The following is a 10081-nucleotide window of genomic DNA, read 5'->3' as shown; positions in this document are numbered from 1 at the left end:
AAAGAAGGCTCCATTTTGAGAAGCCCCTTGCCTTCTAGACTGAAGAAGAAAGAACTTAGATGTGCTTGAGTGGCCAAGCCAGGCCAACTCTGACAAAGCCATCGTAAGTACTGACCTGCCTTCAAAAACCAGTGCCGAGCATAGACAGGGAAAGACCTGTTCTTTCTAAAAATAGTAGCTTAGCACTGGGGCAAAGAATATCTCAGGATTTTTCTGCCACTGGAGGAAGTTCTACCTATTTCGCCTCAAAAACTAGCTTGGAGCTTAGATAGTTATAGACCTGCTCTTTCTGATAGCGCAGGGCTAGAGTAAAGAGGATCTCAGGATCTCTTCGCCTTTGGAGGAAGTTAAACCAGCAACTAAAGGGGAAAAGCAAGAAAGGAACATCTGCAAGGTTTTATAAGTCGACTGTTTATATTTGCAACCTTAACTATGTGTGATAAGTCTGCCATAGACTTTGTGAAAATAAAATTTTATTTGATTGTTCAACTTAAAGTGCCTTTGGTTACTGGGATTTTCAGAGCTTCTAAGTAAGGCCCCGCAGTTCACCTGGGCAAAGGAAGAAGCACATCTCAAAGCTTTAAAAGGTGCCTGGGTGTGACGGCATAGAGAGAGAGACAGAGAGACAAAAGACAGAGAGAGATCAGCAGAAGACACTCTGCACATGCTTGGCATCACTCTTTTTTTCTTGTTCCAAGACAGAATTCACAGTAGCAGTTTCTGGTGCTGAGTCCTGGCTCTGGTGAATCCTTTTACAGCTGCTTGGGACATGGGCATCTGGCTAAGGAAATCAATGTTTGAGCGATGTGGAGAATTGGACTCCAGCCATGTGCCAGCGAGAGCTTGAGAGCTTGCAGGAGAGATATACTGCTTAAAATATTATGAATATCCTGTGGCTGATCTCAGTTACTCTGAAGCCTCTGCTTTCAAAGACTTGCCTGCCACTGTTGGAAGCTCAAATTGACATGTATTTGGAAATCATGACACAAAGGATTAGCCTTGAAATAATACGAGCACAAGGGGCAGGCATGGAGAGAAAGCCTTCCTTTGCAAATAATTTCTTTAGGTTTTTTTCCCACTGAAAACAAAAGGGTTTCAATGTCTGACTAAAGTGGATCTGTCTGTTTTCAAGATGCTGCAGACAGCTCTGGGGAAGCCCACATGGCTTCATTGGTGGGCTATTTCACAGTAAAAGATAACTACTCATCCCTCAGCAGGGATAGGAATGAGCTCACAAAGGGACATCACTTCCTAAATGTGGGTTTGAAGCTTGGCAGCCGACCTCATTCTTGCTTGTTCAGGATTAAACCACACTGAGATCAGTAAAATTTACTCTCTCTCTCTTTCTCTCTCTCTCCCCCCCCCCCCCCCCCCATTCACATTTTGATGGCATGCCTAAGTAATCCTGCAGAGAGTTAGGCTGCAAGCTTTCCTCAGATTATAACCATACAATTTGAGCTGAAGTAATGGCTTGCTGTTGTGTGCTTTCAAGTAGTTTTCAACTTATGGCAATCTTAGTTTTCTTGGCAAGCCATTATTCAAAGGGGTTTGACACTGCTTCTTCTGAGGCTACAGATATGTGATCTGCCTACGGTCACTCAGAAAAGGAATTAGAAGAGTTCTGAGAATTCATGGGCAGCTGAAAAGAAATATACAGTGGAATCTTGACTTAACAGCACCCAAACTTAAGAGTGTTTTGAGATAAGAGCCACCACTCAGCCTGAGTTTGCTTTGACATAAGAGCAGCAATTCGAGTTAAGAGCTAGCATGAGATGGAGCTCTAGTGTGAGAGGGAGGGCTAATGTGAGAGTACATGGCTTCAAGGGAGCAGCCTCTGTGCCTCGTGCTCTTGTTCACTTTGGGAGATCGCTCTCTATTTTGCTGTTGTCCGCTTTGGGAAATTGCTGTCCGCTTTGCTTTTGTCCGCTTTGAGGAATTTGTGTTAGTTGATGGAAAGAGGCTGGAATGAGTACAGTATGATGCTTCTGCCTCATCGTTTTGTACTTTGTGCTTCCTTGCCACAACTTACCAGTCCAACTTACCTGTTCGAACGTATCTCCCTTTATGAAGCAATTCATAGATTAAGATCTTCCAGGGAGGTCCTGCTCTCAGCCCCACCGGCCTCACAGGTGCGGCTGGTGGGGATGAGGGATAGGGCCTTCTCAGTGGTGGCCCCAAGGCTGTGGAACTCCCTCCCGAGTGAGATCAAGTCAGCCCCCTCCTTCCTGACTTTCCGTAAAAAAAAATTAAGACATGGCTTTGTGACCAAGCCTTTGGAGAATTGGTGCAATAATAAAGATGTGCAACTGACTATTGGAACGGCCTGGACTACATTTGTGGATCACATGAATTATGATTATAGTATTGTGTTAAATGATTTTAAAGGAGCCCCGGTGACGTTTGTTTAAGTGTGTTAAAGCACTGAGCTGCTGAACTTGCGGACCCCAAGGTCCCAGGTTCAAACCCCGGGAGCAGCGTGAACGGCCGCTGTAAGCTCCAGCTTCTGCCAACCTAGCAGTTCGAAAATATGCTAATGTGAGTAGATCAATAGGTACCGCTCCAGTGGGAAGGTAATGGTGCTCCATGCAGTCATGCCGGCCACATAACCTTGGAGGTGTCTACGGACAACGCCGGCTCTTCGGCTTGGAAATGGAGATGAGCACCAACCCCCAGAGTCAGACATGACTGGACTTAATGTCAGGGGAAAACCTTTACCTTTACCTTAAATGATTTTAATTGTTTTAATTGTATTTTAGAACTTCATTTCACATGTTTATTTTATTGTACACTGTTTTTTAAGGGCATTGAATTGTTGCCTATGTTGTAACGCTGCCTGGAGTCCTCTTTGGGGTTGAGAAAGGTGGGGTAGAAGTGCCATAAATAAATATTCTATATATAGGTAAAGGTAAAGGTTTTCCCCTGACATTAAATCCAATCGTGTCCGACTCTGGGGGTTGGTGCTCATCTCCATTTCTAAGCCGACAAGCCAGCGTTGTCCATAGACATCTCCAAGATCATGTGGCTGGCATGACTGCATGGAGCACCGTTACCTTCCCGCCAGAGCAGTACCTATTGGTCTACTCACATTTGCAAGTTTTTGAACTGCTAGGTTGGCAGAAGCTGGGGCTAACAGTGGGTGCTCACTCCACTCCCCAGATTCCAACCTGCAACCATTGAGTGCCGGCCACATGACCAAAGAGGTGTCTATAGACAACGCCGGCTCCTTGGCTTAGAAATGGAGATGAGCACGACTGGACTTCATGTCAGGGGAAACCTTTACCTTTACTTACATGCCTGTATAGTAAAAGGTAAAGGTTTCTCCTGACATGAAGTCCAGTCGTGTCCGACTCTGGGGGTTGGTGCTCATCTCCATTTCTAAGCCGAAGAGCTGGCATTGTCCGTAGACACCTCCAAGATCATGTGGCTGGTATGACTGCATGGAGCGCCGTTACTTTCCCACTGGAGACCTATTGATCTACTCACATTTGCATGTTTTCGAACTGCTAGGTTGGCAGAAGCTGGGGCTAACAGCGGGTGGTCACTCCACTCCCCGGATTCGAACCTGCAAACTTTGAGTGCCAGCCACATGACCGAAGAGGTGTCTATGGACAACGGCGGCTCCTTGGCTGAGAAGTGGAGATGAGCATCAACCCCTAGCGTTGGACACGACTGGACTTCATGTCAGGGGAAAACTTTACCTTTACTTGTATATGTATATATGTACATGTGTGTACATATGTGTTTTTTCGTACAAAGATAAGGTAAAGGTTTCCCCTGATGTTAAGTCGAGTCGTGTCCGACTGGGGGTTGCTGCTCATCTCAATTTCTAAGCCGAAGAGCCGGCATTGTCCGTAGACACTTCCAAGGTCATGTGGCCGGCATGACTGCATGGAGCACCGTTACCTTCCTGCTGGAGCTGTACCTATTGATCTACTCATATTTGCATGTTTTCGAACTGCTAGGGTGGCAGGAGCTGGGGCTAACTGCGGCCGCTCATTCCGTTCCCGGGATTTGAATCTGGACCTTTTGGTCTGCAAGTTCAGCAGCTCAGCGCTTTAACACACTGTGCCACCAGGTTCAAATCCCGGGAGCGGAATGAGCGCCCTTTGTGTGCCCTAGGTCATGCCAACCTAGCAGTTTGAAAACATGCCAATGTGAGTAGATCAAGGTAAGGGCGCTCCATGCAGTCATGCCACATGACCTTGGAGGTGTCTATGGACAATGCCGGCTCTTCGGCTTAGAAATGGAGATGAGCACCAACCCAGAGTCAGACATGACTGGACTTAACGTCAGGGGAAACCTTTACCTACTTTTTTTTCGTGTCAGGAGCAACTGGAGTTGCTTCTGGAGTGAGAGAATTGGCCGTCTGCAAGGACGTTGCCCAGGGGACGCCCGGATGTTTTGATGTTTTACCATCCTTGTGGGAGGCTTCTCTCATGTCCCCGCATGGAGCTGGAGCTGATAGAGGGAGCTCATCCGCGCTCTCCCCGGGTGGGATTCGAACCTGGGAGCTTTCAGGTCAGCAACCCAACCTTCAAGTCACGAAGCTTTTATCCCCTAGGCCACCGGGGCTCCTCCTTTACCTACTGTATATATATATACATACATAGACGTGTGTGTGTGTGTGCATTTATATATACAAACACAGGCACACCTAAATAGACCTAAACAGGCGGGGAGGTGAATGGTTCCTTGGCTTGAGAGGCGCGCTTGGCGGGGCGCTCCTCCTCCCTTTCCCTTTCTCCTTTTCTCTCTCTCTCTCTCTCTCTTTCTCCTTCCTCGGGCTCCTTGACTCCCTCGTAGGTGTGGCTTGGGGGCTTTCCTCGCCCGCCCTCCCATTCGCTCCGCCAACGAGCCAGTCGAGGCGCCGGAGCGGCTTCTCCAAGGAGGCGGCGCCAGGTCGGATCTTCCAGCGACTTTCCCCATTCAGCCTTTTCTGCACCGGACTAAGAGTCGAAAGAGAGGCCTCTGGATACCTGAACGGACCCCCTCCTCCCATTCTCTTTGGAGGAAAAAAAGAAGAAGTCTCGCCGGCGTTGGATTGATTAGTGTTGGCAAAGGACCGGCTCCTTCAGTATCAGAACGCAGAAAACAATTTCAAGGCTCTCCCCAACAGCGGCTCGGTAAGTCGGCGTTTGTAATTGGAGGCGGAGGAGGGAGCTTTGCAATATCCAACCCAATGGCTTTGGATGGACCCGAGTCCTCGGGCGCGGAAGACACCTGCTTTCCGCTTCGCCCGTCCTGCTGGGAATGAAAACTTAGGCATTTCGAAGGGGAAAATGAGCATCTCCACCTGTCCCCTCCCTCCCCACAAAGTTACCCCCTCTCCTTGTAACTTTGCTACCAGTCCAGGAGGCAAAAAAAACCAGGCTGCGCATGGAGAAATCTTAGTGGAAACTGCTTAACCCGTGGAGTTGATGTCTTAGGAAGTCGCGTACTCCCTTTTGACCATTTTGGGGGATAAAACTTCTGTCTTATCCCCCAAGACAGAAGCGAATCGGGACCAGATCTGGAAGGGGAACACCAGGTGCCATGATTTGGGCACACTATCAAAGCCTAATGTTGTGGTTAGAAATAGAAACTAGATAATGTAAAGTGATCGGTTGGAAATAAAGTTTGGATGGGAATGTAAAATTGTTACATCTATGTCAGACTAGAGAAGCTGTTGAAACTCACAAGCATGTGAACAACAGAAAGGGGGAAACCATCAAAATGAACAAAATCAGATTACCAGTATTTAAAAAACTCTAAAATCATAACAGTAAATAAAGAACAACACTCTGAAAACAGAGGTATTCCAGACATGAATTATCCAACACTTGCTTATCCAACATTCTGGATTATCCAATGCATTTTTGTAGTCAATGTTTTCAATACATTGTGATATTTTGGTGCTAAATTCGTAAATACAGTAATTACTGCATAGCATTACTACACATTGAACTACTTTTTCTGTCAAATTGGTTATATAACATGATGTTTTGCTGCTTAATTTCTAAAATCATAACCTAATTTGATGTTTAATAGGCTTTTCCTTAATCCCTCCTTATTATCCCACATATTTGCTTATTCAACATTCTGCCGGCCCATTTATGTTGGATAAGTGCGACTCTACTATATTAAAAAAAACTCTAAAATCAGAACAGTAAATAAAGAACAATACTCTGAAAACAGAGGTATTCCAGACATGAATAAATCAGGGGCAGCTAACACCTCCAAACAAAGGATTCCCCCAGGCAGGGATGAAGCTGGCAAGGCCATTAATGCTAATCAAGGTGATTGATTACAACACTCACACTGGCCTCCAACAGACAAGAGTTCTTTCTCCCACCCTGGACCTTCCACAGATATATAAACCTCCCTTGCTCGGGGTTGTTGTGTGTTTTCCAGGCTGTATGGCCATGTTCCAGAAGCATTCTCTCCTGACGTTTTGCCCACATCTTTGGCAGGCATCCTCAGAGGTTGTGAGGTATACTCCCATGCTCAGTTTTCCAATATACCTCACAACCTCTGAGTGTGCCTGCCATAGATGTGGGTGAAACGTCAGGAGAGAATGCTTCTGGAATATGGCCCAGAAAACTCACAACAACCCTGGAATGTAAAATTCTTACCCATTCCTGCCCAAGTTTACTCCCTTTTTGACCATTTTGGGGGATAAAACTTTTGTTTAGAATGGATTCTCTCTGTTTCTGGAAACAAATCCTGACCAGATCTGGTTAGGATTTGGAAGTGGAGTGGAGGATTTGGAATACCAGGTACCAGGATTTAGGCACACTATCGAAACCTAATGTTGTGGTTAGAAATAGAAACTATATTCAGTAATATAAAGTGATCGGTAGAGTTGGAAATAAAGTTTTGGTGGGAATGTAAAATTATTACCAGTTCCTGTCCAAGCCCAGAAGCTGAGAAGAATCAGCGCTTTTTTATTACTTAGATGGGAGATTGTCCACAAATAGGATAGTATATTTAAGAGGGAGGAACTGGCAAACCTGGATATTCCTTGTCTATGAAAAACCTGGAGCCTCCGATGGCTCAGCAGGTTATCTATATAGATATTACTATATAGAAAGGGTATGAACCTTAGGAGCCCTCGGTGGCACAGCAGATTAAACCACTGAGCTGCTGAACTTGCTGACTGAAAGGTCGGAGGTTCAAATCCAGGGAGAGGAGTGAGCTCCCGCTGTTAGCCCCAGCTTCTGCCAACCTAGCAGTTCGAAAACATGCAAATGTGAGTAGATCAATAGGTACTGCTTCGGCGGGAAGGTAATGGCGCTCCATGCAGTCATGCTGGCCACATGACCTTGGAGGTGTCTATGGACAATGCTGGCTCTTCGGCTTAGAAATGGAGATGAGCACCAACCCCCAGAGCCAGACACGACTGGACTTAATGTCAGGGGAAAACCTTTACTTTATCTATGAAAAACTTGTGAAATTCATGGAGACACCATAAACACATGTAGACTGCAAACTCCAAATTGAATCGAAACAATATTTCTAGAAATCCACAAGAGGAGAGAGGCTATTTTCTCACTTTCTTCAATTCGCATGGTGCTTAATGTTGTCATAGTACTACAGTGTTACCAGCTGTTGGGCGCTGGGTATATTTACTCAGGAGTAAATTCCACTGTGCTAAGTAAACCTTTGACATTCGATGCATATAAAAATGCAGTTTCCTCTTTTTAATATTTACCCCGAAGTGCCCTTTTAGGTGCGTGAAATGTTCCGTGCATGTTTCTTTTGACAAAAACCTGATTGGTTGGATTTTTATTTTTATTTTGTTACAGAAGAATAAATCTAAAAGTGATTCAAAACACAAAAAATAGTGATTTTATTGTATATGTTGCCTACTATCTTCCAGGTTAAATTAGAACAGGTTGGGAAAAGAAATGTATCTTTCCACGGTTCTTTATTTCCCAATTTAATTTAAACGTGCACCGCATAATTCCATCGGTCCATTCCCCGATGTATGAGAAGGCATATGTTCTACAACTGTGGCATACTAATCCTATTTCTTCTCTGAAATGCACAAATTCAGCACGATTGGTCATTTGTTGGGGATGAACAAAGCAGCCTTATTGGGACTTAATAGCATTTTGTGCCTTGCAAAAAGGATTACGGAGAAGGATATTCTATCAGTAAGTGAAGGGGGAGTAAGCGCATGGCAATGAGTAGGGGCTGAATTGTATTAACCCTGCCTATGAAAAAGGTGCCAGATAGCAGACATATGCCAGGATTTTTACCCAAGAGCTGTGAGTTCTAGTGATATATGGTGGAACCAAGGTTGCAAACTGACTCTATCATGCTTTAGATGACACTTTACATTATCCTGGTGTATAATATCGCCAGTTAACTGGACTATTTTGTGTGCATACACGCGCAATATAATAGAATCATCCAAATTTCCTGGTGTGAATTGGCATGACAGTGTGTTTCTATGCGGGATCTTTTGGCAGAGAGAATAATTTCTTCAGGTCACTGCTGCAGCCTGTTGCACTTTTGAAAATCCTCTGTAGAATATTATTGGGAGAATGAAAGTGATATGACCTCAGTTCCCTCCCGGCCAAAGTCATTATTGCAAAAATGTAAAGATGATCTGTAAGAACTGGTGGTCTAGTCCTGGACAGATCCAGGTATTGGCTTCCTTGTGCAGAAAAAAATTCCTAAAAACAACCAGTTCTTGTCAAGGAGGTGTGAAGTCCCTTAGAGGATGCTAAGAGTCAACATGAGAAGTATGAAAGGTAAACTGAGAGAGGTATTTCCCCATGTTAGCTCCAGCTGAACATATCAGGCTCTGATGTAGAAATTATCCATATTATGTTGTCGAAGGATTTCATGGCCAGAATCACAGGGTTGTTGTGTGTTTTCCAGGCTGCATGGTATGTTCCAGAAGCATTCTCTCCTGACGTTTCGCCCACATATATGGCAGGCATCCTCTGAGGTTGTGAGGTATATTGGAAAAAACGAAGCAAGGAAGGTTTATATATCTGTGGAAGGTCCAGGGTGGGAGAAGGAACTCTTGTCTGTTGGAGGCCAGTGTGAATGTTGTAAGTAATCACCTTGATAAGCATTAATGGCCTTGCCATTAAGCATTCACACTGGCCTCCAACAGACAAGAGTTCCTTCTCCCACCCTGGACCTTCCACAAATATATGCTTAATTTTTTCCAATATACCTCACAACTTCTGAAGATGCCTGCCATAGATGTGGGCGAAACGTCAGGAGAGAATGCTTCTTGAACATGGCCATACAACCCAGAAAACACATAACAATCCTATCCATGTTATGTCAATGAACATGCTTTTGACATGCTGCTACCTCTCCACTGTTATCCATGCTGCAAAATTGTAACAATCTGTCATGGCTCTATTGTTCGGAATCATAGGATTTGTAGATGGATGTGGCACCAAAGTTCTCTGACATGGAAAACTACGTACTGTGTATCACAAAACTACAAAACCCAGGACTCTATATTCTTGAGACATGGCAGTTAAAGTGATATAATTCTGCAGTGTGGCTACACTAATCAGCGCTGACTCACCCAGTGAGATTCCATGGCTGGGTGGGGACTTGAACCAGAGTTTTTGTCTAACATTTGAATCACCACATCATATTAGCTCTCTGCACCAGTCTAAGGTATGTGATATCCTCAGTTTTAAGAGTAGATGCTGAGTATTCCCAGTACTTGCAAGTGAACAGATGCTGACACAAAGCTGAAAAAAGAGATATTACTATATAGAAAGGGTATGAACCTTAGGAGCCCTCGGTGGCACAGCAGATTAAACCACTGAGCTGCTGAACTTGCTGAAGGTAAAAGCTAGCCCTTCTAGACATGCCCACTCTTATTCTATAGGTACTTATTTTTTCCATAAAGGAAAAAGACTGTTTTTACAGAAAAACGATATGTATTATACATTGTTTCTTTTCTGGGTTAATGGCGTTATAAAACAACTGTACCAGTGATTATGCAAGTTCAGATAAATCCCTAAAACTCACATTTTTTCATCAAATTACTATTAACCACAATTCTAAGTGTGGATCATTTAGCTGCATGCACTTTTTCCATTTTCTTGGCCCCTGCAAT

General features: G+C 44.5%; 1 protein-coding gene across 4 annotated transcripts in view; it reads left to right on the top strand.

The window, feature by feature from the left end:
* sema3c (semaphorin 3C) overlaps positions 1-10081 on the top strand; it is a 308538-nt gene that overhangs the window by 133165 nt on the left and 165292 nt on the right. The window contains exon 1 of one of the 4 annotated variants that reach the window (XM_003221513.4): positions 4860-5123. The exons of the other annotated variants lie outside the window; for them this stretch is intronic. The gene's annotated coding sequence lies outside the window, so the exon portion shown is untranslated. Of the gene's footprint in view, positions 1-4859; positions 5124-10081 lie in introns of those variants that run through there. 4 annotated transcript variants of the gene reach the window in all.

Source organism: Anolis carolinensis, chromosome 5 (assembly GCF_035594765.1).
Source record: "Anolis carolinensis isolate JA03-04 chromosome 5, rAnoCar3.1.pri, whole genome shotgun sequence".
In the NCBI taxonomy this organism is placed as follows: Eukaryota; Metazoa; Chordata; class Lepidosauria; order Squamata; family Dactyloidae; genus Anolis; species Anolis carolinensis.
The sequence above is the reverse complement of the archived record's forward strand: the minus strand, read 5'-3'. Positions and strand labels throughout refer to the sequence as shown.